Genomic DNA, 12194 nt, shown 5'->3' with positions numbered 1-12194 from the left:
TGTTTGATCGTTTCGGTCATTATGATCAATGATCATGGGGGTCAGTAAACTTCTACTGCCCCCAGTAAACTTCTACTAGGGGGTCAGTAAACTTCTACTGCCCCCAGTAAACTTCTACTAGGGGTCAGTAAACTTCTACTGGGGGTCAGTAAACTTCTACTAGGGGTCAGAAAACTTCTTCTGTGGATCAGTAAACTTATTTTGGGGGTCGGTAAACTTATAATGGGGGTCAGTAAACTATCAGTACAATATGTCTCTTTCATTTTCATGCCACTTACACACAACATATATCCTCTTGTATATTAAGTATATATCATAATGTAATAATGTATTTTCACATGTTAATTGTAGCTCCGGCCCCGAAAAAGAAGCGGGGTTTTTGTTTTGGAAAGAAGGCGGAGGATATCGTTCAACAAACAGGGCAGAAGATCAAGCTGGAGTATTGCCCCCGTGTAAAAGGCTCTAGCGTGAGGGGGATAAACAGCTTGGTGGCACATGATATCGGTTGCGCCATACGGAGTCTGGTGGGAATGAGGGCAAGCACGTTCTACCACCTTGATCAGACTGAGAAGTGGAAGGTGTGGAATGCAATGTCGGTAAGTAACTGAAAAGTATATGAAAAGTAAATTTACTTAATTACATTTATTTGATAACATATATATGATTGCTTATAATTGGAAGGCATGAACTGACTGAATTGACATCTCTATGTTGATAAAATTTCATGTCTAAAGATATGTTTGCATAAGACTAAGTTGTCTTATAAAGTGAAAATGTTATGAATATGTGTAAAGTATGATTGAATGTGTGTAAAGTATTGTGTGTTGATATGAATTGAAAGATGTGTTTTGTGATAGTAATTGGCTGTTTTATTTTATTTTTCAGTGCTTAACATGGGATTTTTTATTTATTTCTTACTTAGCCGAAGTACGAGTGGGATGAAAATGATGAGCCAATGTTCAATTGGATACTGAAGAGGGCACAGGAGAGGTACAAGGACTGGAAGTACCAGTGTCACAAAGCTTATCTGAACGAAGGGCCCTCTGGCATGCCAGTAGATTTCATTAGGAGAGAGGACCAGTGGGAGTTTCTATGCGAGCACTTTGAGTCAGATGCTTTCAAGGTGATTTTTTTTAATTACCTTCATTGTTTCCCTTGTATTTTATTATTAGCCCATTCATGTATAGTTATGTATTTATAACTTGAAATGTGAAATGTGCAAGATGTTAGAACTAATCTATTTAATGTTTTTTCGTGTATATATTAGAGACTCTCCTTGGCAAACAAGCGGAACCGTGGGGAGAAGACTATGCACCACCACACGGGGTCTTCTCCTATCATCTACACAATGGAGGAACTCAGAATACAAGGCGAGCAGCTTTCAATTATCAAAGGTTTTGGGAAGACCTATGTCAGGGCCGGTGATTAAGATACAATCAAGAAATATGTAAGTGTCTTTCCTTTTACTAGAATGTAAGCTTAGCAAATGGTTCAAGCATGTGTAAATCCGGCTATTGGTATATATATGAGACCATTAAGTTGAATGTAGGCACTGTCCAATTAGAATGTTATGTTTTCCTGCTTCTTCCAAAACAAAACAAAAAGTGTTATTATCATTGTCATTAATTAAGATGTATAGTTTTATGGAGCAATAAAGTTGTTTATTAAGGTATCTGTTGTGGCCATGCAACTGAATTGCAAGTTTACTGACCCCAGTAGAAGTTTACTGGGGGGCAGTAAACTTCTACAAGGTTTACTAGGGAGATAATGAATTGCAAGTTTACTGACCCCCAGTAAAAGTTTACTGGGGGGCAGTAAACTTCTACAGGGTTTTCTAGGAAGCAATAAAGTTGTTTATTAGGGTATCTGTTGTGTGTTGTGGCCATAAAACTGAAAGGGAGATAATGAATTGCATGTTTACTGACCCCCAGTAGAAGTTTACTTGGGGGCAGTAAACTTATACTGGGTTTACTAGGGAGCAGTAAAGTTGTTTATTAGAGTATCTGTTGTGTGTTCTGGCCATGAAACTGAAAAGGAGATAATGAATTGGAAGTTTACTGACCCCCAGTAGAAGTTTACTAAGGGCCAGTAAACTTTAACTGGGTTTACGAGAGAACACTAAAGTTGTTTATTAGGGTATCTGTTGTGTGTTGTGGCCATGAAATTGAAATGGAGATAATGAATTGCAAGTTTACTGACCCCCAGTACAAGTTTACTGGGGGACAGTAAACTTCTACTCGGCTTAATGAGTTTACTGACCCCCAGTAGCTTATTCCCTGTTTATTATGCAACCAGTAAACTTTATTATGGAAATGTTGAGCTGCATGTTTTGTTTATTAATTGATGTATTTTAAATGTAGAATGACATGGTTGATGAGGTCAATAAATGAAATGATGCATTTAAGGAACAACATCCTGACGCGATGGAGGAGGAGATTATGGAAAGTGTTCAGTCCCAACAAATTGAGGTGTTGGGTAAGGTGCTCAAAACTCGGAAAGGAAAGGAGATCAGAGGGATTGGACGAGGAGGCGAGCGAGACTTGAGCCTTTCTTCAAATAGTTCCACTTCACGTAGTCGTCCTCCTAGAGTTGATGAGCAGCAACTCCAAGAGGTGCAGGAGCGCTATGAGCAGAGACTAAAGGAATCAAAGGAGCGTGCCCAGCAGCAGTTCCAAGAGGTCCAGCAGCTTGCCCAACAGCAATACCAAGAGGTCCAGCAGCGTGCCCTGTGTGCCGAGTCTATGTGTAGTGTTGTACAGTCCCAAGTTGCAGCCATATATGCGCACCTAGGTATGCCACCTCCTCCTCCTCCACAATTTCCTCCTCCTCGACAAGCTTCCCCACAAAACAGTGATGATAGAGGCGACAACGTGTAGGATTGGACAACAGTGCCCCTTGGCATTATTCATAGTATATATTGCTACTGTATAATGATTAATATATCTGTGTTTGATTATTGTTAATAATTTGTAATAAAAAATAAAAAATAAAAAATTTAGTGTCTTTTCACCATAAATAAAATAACTTGGTCGACGGAAACAGTAACCTTCGTCGCCCAAGGTAAATATCATGAGCGACGGAAACAGCAATATTCGTCGCAATTGATATTTACATTCAGCGACGGAACTCAACCCTTCGTCGCGCAAGAGAAACAACCCAAGCGACAGAAATAGTAACATTCGTCTCCCAAGATGAAATATCTAGGCGACGGAAATAGTAACTTCTGTCGCTTAAGAACAACCTAACCGACGAATTCAAAGAACAATCGTCGACTAAGAACTATTTCGTATTCGTCGGATTACAACTTTACCGACGAATTTTCCGTCGCCTAAGAACGACTCAGTATTATTCGACAAACATATATACCGACGTAGTTCCGTCGGTTAAGAAAAAATTTTTATTCGTCGCGTAGGAATTCTTCCGACAAATTTTTTTCGTCGATAGGGACATTTATTGACGAATAAATTTGTCGACAAGGCATGTCAGAGTTCGTCGGGTTGGATCGTTCACGAAAAACTTCAATTCCGTCGCGTAAGTGTCTACCTCACGACACTTAAGCGACGGAACTTAAACGACGAATGATCGGTCTCCTAGGATCTTAGGCGACGAATATTGCTTCTTAAGCGACGGGTTGATTCCGTCGCCTATGACGAGATTTCCTGTAGTGTAATGACTAACGGAGGAGTTCCTCTTTCGAGTTCAACATTTTTCTGAACATAGAAAGCTGGGCAAGACTAAGGGGATTTACTAGGACAGATAATATCTTTTTTGAGTAAATCATTGATTTCATTTTTACAAAAGTCCATAATCTCATGATTCATTTGGATTGGACGAGCTTTAGTACGAATATTTTTCTCATTAAAATTTTTAATGTAAGGAAGAGAAACAATATGTTTTTCCTATGCCAAAAGACAGTAGGAATGTCAGAACATATTTCATTGATAATTTTCTCTTCAAAATTTTTGATTTTTTGCTGAAGAAAAGAGTCTTGGAGTTGATTTTCAATTCTTTTAAAATTAATTTCTTCTTGAAGAAAGATTATTTGTTTATTCTTTGCTTGGATGCAATTAAGAGTTTTTGAAATATTATTTTCTTGAAATGCCTTTAGGGTATGAATTTCAAGGTTAGAAAGAAAAGTAAATTTGACTGGTTCATCAAAAGGGTAGGTAATAATACCATCATATTCGGTTTTGAAGGGGTAAATTAAAGTAATGAAAGGGAGTCCTAAAATTACTTTATCAATTAAATTTTTTACTAAGACAAATGGAGTTTTAAAACAAACATTATTTTGGCATATATGGGCTTTAGGAATTTCATATTTAATATCCATTTTTGTTCCATTGGCTGATCGTAAAGACTCTTTTGTTTTTTCAAAATATTTTGAAGGTATTAAGCCTTTTTGGATGCAGTTAAGATCTGCACCGGAATCAATAAGGGTTGTTATTGTTATTTGGAAATCTTTTATTTTGAGTGTGACATTAGTGTACCATTTTTTAAGCTGGATTTGGCGTATGGTACTAATAGTATTGTTTTCAGAAATTTCAGCTTCATTATTTTTGGGGAAAGGATTTGGAAAATGATTTTCAGGGGGATCTTGTAATTTAAGAAATTGGTTATTTATTTTTAGTAAGTTCAATTCTTGTTTAATTTCTTTATTGTCATTTGTAAGTTCTAAATGCGTTTGTTGTAAAGTATGTATTTGACTCTTGATTGTTTTGACCTCATGTTGCAAATCTTGGATTGTTATTTCCTTTTTACTAGTAGAAAATTTGTCAAAAGTTGTAGTAAGGCTAATTTTTGTGGGGGCGGATTGACTATATTTTCTTGGGTAATTAATTTTTTAAAATTTTTAAGGTACTCAGCCTTAAGTTTAGGATTATCTATTTTACTTATTAAATCAATTAATAGTTCTTCTTGTTCTTCCTGTTTTGAAAGAACATTTATCGTTTTACAATTACATGCATGGGGAAGAATGTTCATTGGATTCAGAGGAAGAGGATTCCATCAATGTGATGTCTTCTTCGCTCATTTCATTTTCTGAATCAGTATTTCGTAATTCTAAAGTTTGTATAAGTTTCTCTTTTTCTTCTTGATTGATTTTTAGTTGATTAATAGTATTTTTAACTAGATAGTTATTTGCAAAGTGATCGGTCTTGTTGCATTTAAAACATTTAGTTGTACTTTTATCAAAAGTTTTAGTCTTTTGTTGACGATTTGGTTTTTTGGACCAATTTTTGCGAAATTTGTTTTTTGAATAAAATTTGTTTGGCTCAAAATTACTTTTATAAGGTGTAAATTTTCTTTTTGAATGGTATGGAGTAAATTTATTGCTTGCTTTTTTTTCTTCTTGAAGGAGGTAAAGAAGGTAAGCCATATTGTTCACAAAAGTTTCCTAGTTCGTATTTAGCTGTTTTCTTATCTGATTTCATTTGAGCATTTAGTTTCATATCTATACACATTTTTAATCCTTCTTTTTGGATAACTGTAATTATATTTCCATAAGTTAAAGAATCGTAATTAATATGACATGTTTCATTACTAAGGACTTGTCTGATTTTATGAGCAAATAACTTTGGAAGACCATTTATGGATTTTTCTTTCCAAAATGGTTGGTTACTATCGTCTCTAAGCATGACTCGAGAGATAAAGACATTTTTGTACCATTTGAAATCACTTAAGGTAGGACACCTAAAGTTACTAAGTTGATCATGAATTCTGGATGTAATATGACTAGGGGTCCCTATGAAATGTTGGATGATTGTGTAAAATAAGGTATTAACAGCATCAGAAATTCTCATTCCTGTGCGATCGTCAAAAAAGTCTCATCTTCATCACGTTTGATGGCATGTTTAATGGATGATCTAGAATTAAGAGTGAGATGTTTTTCCCACCAGGAATGAAGCATTCCTGTAAATCCTGTGGAAAATATGTCAATGATTTCAGGCTGGCTGAAATTATGATTAGTGACATAACTATTAGCTGTTATAGACATGTGATGTAATTTATTTAAGAGTTCTTGTTCTGATAAATTATCAATGTTCCATTCATAAGTTTTATTAGAAGAAAAAACTGAGAATTGATTATTAGGATGATTACTAGGTTGTATATCTAAAGGGAGAGGACGTTCTGTCCAAGTTTTAAAAGGTTGCTTCTTTGGATGAACTATTTTGTCTAGTTTTAAAGATTCTATATTTAAAGTTTGAAGGATTTGATTTAATTCTGTAGTTTGACTAGTGTTGCTAGAATCGCTATCAGATGAAATTGATGAAGATGTTTGTTGGGTATGAATTACTGCAATTCTACTTGGTTCGGGTGTTTCAGATTTTTATTTTTCTAACATTTGTTCAATCTTTTGAATCGAAGAAGTAGGTTTTAGGCTAGGTTTATTTAATTCACTGAAATGAACTAATGGAGTTTCTGTTTTAAGTTGTGGTAGGATGTTGACTTTAGAGGATATGTTGTCAACCTTTGTTTCTATTTTATCTAACTGAGCTCCTATGGTTACTAGACTTTGATTTGTGTAATTATTTTGTTCAATAATTTTTTGGTTTCTGGGTTAATTTTATTAGTCTCTGTATCTTCTACGGCGATTTTAAAAGGTGAGGCTATGATTGGACTGTTAAGATAATCAATTATCATTGTTTCAACCGGAGGATGACTAGAAACGACAGAACTATTGCAGGTTTTCCATCTTGCTTTTGTTAATGTTTGAATGATTTTTGGGTTGTTTAGTTTATCTAAAAAATCAAGGAAGAATATTTCAGATTTTGTTTTAAGCATAAATGTTTGCCAATCACTTCATCCCAAATTATACAGAAAATGAATCTCAAAATATTTCAGCCACAGATGAAGACCAAACTTCTCCAACTGCTTCTGATTTTTTAGTTACTCCCCCACTAAATCCTCAATTAAGCACACTTACCCAACCTTTCGTAATCAACTATTCTAGATTAAATAAAAATCTTGAATCAAAAGAAAATATCCTTAGGAGAAACCTGTATAGAATGAAGTTTCCTTTCATAGATCAACGAAAACAACTATTTAGTGATTGGCAAACATTTATGCTTATCATCCTTGTAATTCTGTAATTTTTTCATGCAGATCACTTCATCCCGAACATTGCATAAGCTGTAGGAAGCGATCAAATTTAGAAGAATTATGAATTTATGAAATCAAGATATGTCTAAAAGAGAAAACATTGTAAAATAAACTCAGGAAATGATCACACGGTCTTTGCTCTAATTATTGTGATTCAAAATAAAATCAAACAGTGTTTGAAACATATCCCAAAAGTGTAAGCCGGAAACTGTAGTGGCTTCATAAACTGTAAAATTTTCAAAGGCAGGAGAAAAAGTAGGATGAAAGAAGATCCACCCCCTAAGTTGGTTTTCCTTTACCTTGAACAAATTAACCCAAGGCTGTTGTTTTCTCACCTTAACATGAATCTCAAATGGTAGCCTCCTTCTGCAGATGTTACCAATAGTTAAGTCAACAACGATCAAGCATGTATGTATGTTATCAAATCTGATACATAAGCCAGATTTCAAATCTCAAACATGTTAAGCAAATAATTCATCTTACAAAAAGTTTTGAAACTTGCAGTTCAGACCCTAAACTTTCAACTGCTCAGCAGGGAATGAAAAATGAAATGTTCAAACAAAGGCAGTATTTAAACTTAAAAGGCATGGTAATAAAACAGAAGTAACTGATTTTCAGAAGCTAGAAAATAACCATACATCTAATGCTCTTCATTTTTTGATGTTGGCTTCATTTTTTCACCTTCATCAAGGTTAGATGTCCTCCATGCTATATAAAAGATAAAGGCAATAGAGTGAAAAATAGATACCATATGACAATAAGAGTTGCTAACCCACATAAAGAGAAATTTAACCACATAAAGCGGAGTAAAACTCAGCAAAATGATTCAGTTCTATTGGGTATATTTAGTAGCATGATCACATCTGTAACAGATTCGAGGCATTCACGTAAGCCATAATTGGGAAACGAAGGGCCTAAATTAGAGAGAGTAAAACTCGTAGGATTTGGAGCAAAGAAACAAATGTGGGCACTAACCTCCATACTTTCCTTGAAATCAGACTTGTTAACCATAATTAAAATCTGGAAATTCTTGTGTCTTGCAATTTGGAGGAAGATATAAGAGAACCCAACAACAATTTGCATCTCCCACATAGAAAAGGTAAGAAGAAAAACAATACAGGATCTGTTACAAATTTTACAGAAATGACAACAGAGAAAAGAACAAACTTACTTTACTTTCGATGATGCACGGATGCACGTAAATACACTATCTGACCGATTACTGGCACAATTCATATTAGTAGCAGCTACTTTTCTGTTAGCTACACCCTGAACTATCTCATTGATTACTACTGGAAATTATAAAATGTTTTCCACTGAAGCTAGGGAACTACTCAAAGTAAGCAGAAGCTAAAATTTTCTCAAATTCCAAAACGAACTTTTAGGATTTGTGGTGACTAAATTATTGATTGCTTGGACAAACTGTGTGACAACCTCCTTACCTGTGCCTCCTTGTACACAATTTATTGCTTACTTTTAGCTTCTAATTAATCCTATTACAATTAACAGACTGCACACAAAGCTATGATCAAAACCAAGGGCATTCAAAACCTTGTATATATTCTAATACTTATGTTTGACCTTACTTCAATAGTAATTAATGGACATGCAGAAGAGAAATGCTATCCTCACTTGGAACGACACATAACCCACAACAACATACATTGAAGGCTTGGATCAAGGCATAACTAATAAGGATTGGCTAAGAAAGAAATTAAAGTTCAAATGCTAAACACATAATCGATACCCAATAACAATCTTCAAAGCCGATGAGAAAAAATGACGAACTGAATTTACCCCAAAAACTATGTATCGGCAAGCAATCCCCCTGAAATTACCCTCCTCTTCTTTCTCAGTCGGCTGAAGAGAACAAAAATTTAAGATCTAAATTCCATTTTTAGAGAACGTTTAATAAATTCATTTTACATATCAGAAGTCTGCATCCACATAACTATGAAACTTTGGATGCAAATTACTAACCATTTTTAGATGCAAACATATATGATATGTAATACTACTTGCGTTATTATCCTGTATTATATATATGTACTTTCTTGTTGTATGAGATGGTAGTTGAATCCTCGTATAATTAGATCATTCATTCTCATTTTTGTCAGCAATAGACCATTCATTTTGATCCACATTATTTGTTTACATGATTCAGTAACATATAGTTCACAAAGCCTTTTAACATTAAAGGGATACCAAAACAAAATTGCAGTGGGGGCAAGAGAACTCACTATAGTGTCAGCAATAACATTGTATATATCTCCACCTATAGCACCTGCGAGAAAAAAAAAAAATAAAATTCATTAAATAAGTTATTTGCGAAAGCATGGAATTTCCTCTTTGAAATAGACTCAAACAACTACTTTACTTTGAGCAGTTTTGCAAGCTCAAAATCACTGACAAAGGATTGAAAATGAAATTCAATCTTACACTCCCCTCTATCTTCTTCAACTTTCCAAGTGTTGAAAAAAATAACATACATAGAACTCACTTGTTCACAATTAACAAAGACAACAGCCAAGTTCTCTTCAGTAACCTGAAAATGAAGAAAAGAGAATGTCAATTGTAACAAATGTTAAATGCAAAGGCAGACAACAACTCAGCACGTTTGGAACCAAAAACAAACCACCAAACTATACTTACATGTTGCTCAAAACTGGAAACATAAACAGGACTCCTAACCATCTCCTATGTTGTGCCAAGCTTAATTTGTATTACTTCCTTCTTGTGGGTTAATTACAGTTGCCATTCTTCTTTAGCTAAACTTAGAACGAAACGCATGCAATTAGCTATCTACTTTCTAATGGAAATGTAATAATTATTTTTGATGGTTTAGTCCTAACTCTCACAAACCCAATTCAATAAAAACAGCAGACCTACTTCCATTTTGATCAATGTTAGATCAAACACAATCCCCCAAAACGATCTGCAAGCTATTGCGCACACAAAGCTCTCCAATTATCTCCCTATCCCTCTCTTTTACTATGTATCGATCGTTGATGAAAGAGAGCTTCATAACATCAACAAATCTCAAGATATCAAGCTCTCCAATTGAAGAACACACATGTCATATGACATATACGGCAGAGAATTAGATGCACCACACCAAATTGCAGCAAAAATTCAAAGCAACCGAACAAAAAAGCAAACACTGAAAACGGAAAGCAGAGATAATAAAAAACAAAACAGAAAAGCAAAGCAGTAAGAAAATCCATACCCTCCAACGCCGGAGACGATTGACGGAAGCGTGCTTGGTCCTGGGAATCTCAAACACATTGTTGGACTCCTCGTTGTCGCCGGAACGGTTACTTCCAGCTTCCACGTCATAGTTTTTCTGGATTCGGCGAGTCAATAGATGGCACCGTCAAAATTTATAAAGCCACACCTTCCTCACTCATCAAATACCAACACAGTAAGCACACCTGGATTTAGATTTATAAGCCCTAACCAAAGTCAGGAAGAAAAATTACCTCAAAAGTAATCGATGGCTTGCTTGGGTTGTAGATTTAAGACGTACAATCGAGCAATCCTTCAGATTTTGGAGATTCAAGAGAGATAGAAAGCTGGGGAGGAAAACAGATCAGGTGAGAGAGGAAAAGTGAGGCGAATTTCAGAGAGACAGAGAGATCTTGGGTGAGGGAAAGTGAGAAGAGCAATTCTTCCCGGATAAATCGAGAGAAAGCGAAAGAAATCGAGAAATCGAGAAGAGTCTAGAGAGTTTCTGGGATGGAGACAATTCAAGGGCAGAAACCGTCATTTTACTGTCATTAGTGAACAGTAATTGTCCCTGACGGAAAATAGATATACTGGAAGATGTTTAATTACATAATGAATATATTTTATATTGAAATGAAAAAGGAAAGGCCAACAACTCTCAAACCATGAGTAATGTAGTTATTTATAGTGGCTCGGCCAGGTTCTGTCATAGCTACCTTCCTCAGCATATATTTTGAAAGTAGTAGCAAGGTGCTCAACATGTTATTATCGTTTGTTTTGAGAAGGAAATGTGATAACAGAGCAACCTGATAAAAGAAGTCTTGAAAAGAAGAAGAATAATAAACATCTATATAGAAGCATATAGCAACAATAAGTCTTCTGAAAACAATTAAATATATATATATAGCAACAATATGTAAGTACCAAAAATAGAGATTGCTTTACCTTATGTCCCTTTTCTAATTCTTTGCGCAGAAAATCAAGACTGAATTTGAGATGGCTTCCCAAATATTTTCCCTCTGTAATAGAACAACAATGTCAGTCAGTCACTGTCCTCTTTCTTGGTTCACACCAACTTGTCATCAATGACAGAGCTTAATTTCAGCTACAAATTCCAAACCATTGTTGCCGGTTGCCAAGGAACAAAATTGGAAGTAACCCAAGAAGTTCATGAAACATGGAAATACAATTTAATAGGCATTATTTGTCTGTTAAATTTCCCAAACTGCACTCATCCAGGATCTCTCTATAAATCCTTTCAATTTTGTAAAAACAGACGAACCAACTAAATGATACTGTACAAATGAGAACCCAAAAAGCAATCTTATTTCGACAAAAAAAAATGCAGAATAAAAAAAATAGAAGTTAAATTGAAACCTGAAAACGAATAATGAAGCCGTCCCCTTAACCGATGTAGAATCGTTGAGCTTCTGAATTGCATAACCTGGAAAACTGCAAACTTCAAATCGCTGCATCAACAAAACTCAAAATTAACTTTCATCTCTGACTCTTTATCAATAAGAAAACGCAGAGGAATCACATGCAACTTATATTCACTTTACAAATTTATTATTGTAATCAAAGCCATACTGATCCTTTTGGGGGCATGAGAGCATAGATATTGTATATATGTATAGCAAAAGTTCAAGTTCTTTAAGTACTGTACACTCTGTATTCAAAGTAAATTTCATCAAACATGAATACTACTGTGTAAAGCAAAGAAAGCAGCTATGCACGTGTTCCACAACTAATCAAGGAATGCATATGTTCCACACCTGTCATCTTAAAAATTTCTCACTTATGAAGGGCATTATCAACTGGAAATTGAAATGCATAGGAGACATGAACAGAAAAAGAAAAAAAAAAAAAAA

The 12194-nt window shown here is 35.0% G+C and overlaps 1 non-coding gene across 2 annotated transcripts; it reads right to left on the bottom strand.

Annotated features, from left to right (window-relative positions):
- Window positions 1-276: 276 nt before the first annotated feature.
- LOC101305198 lies at window positions 277-9186 on the bottom strand. Of its 2 annotated transcripts, XR_185065.1 has the most exons (4): window positions 8074-9186; window positions 7737-7806; window positions 7434-7464; window positions 277-604 (listed from the first exon to the last, which is right to left on the bottom strand). It is a non-coding gene; the product is annotated as an uncharacterized LOC101305198 (transcript). The 2 variants fall into 2 exon arrangements; XR_185064.1 differs by lacking the exon at window positions 277-604 and having other exon boundaries at window positions 7298-7464; window positions 7737-9186.
- Between the last annotated feature and the right edge of the window lie 3008 nt (window positions 9187-12194).

Source organism: Fragaria vesca, linkage group LG6 (assembly GCF_000184155.1).
Source record: "Fragaria vesca subsp. vesca linkage group LG6, FraVesHawaii_1.0, whole genome shotgun sequence".
NCBI classification, from domain to species: domain Eukaryota; kingdom Viridiplantae; phylum Streptophyta; class Magnoliopsida; order Rosales; family Rosaceae; genus Fragaria; species Fragaria vesca.
This window is presented reverse-complemented; position numbering and strand designations above follow the sequence as displayed.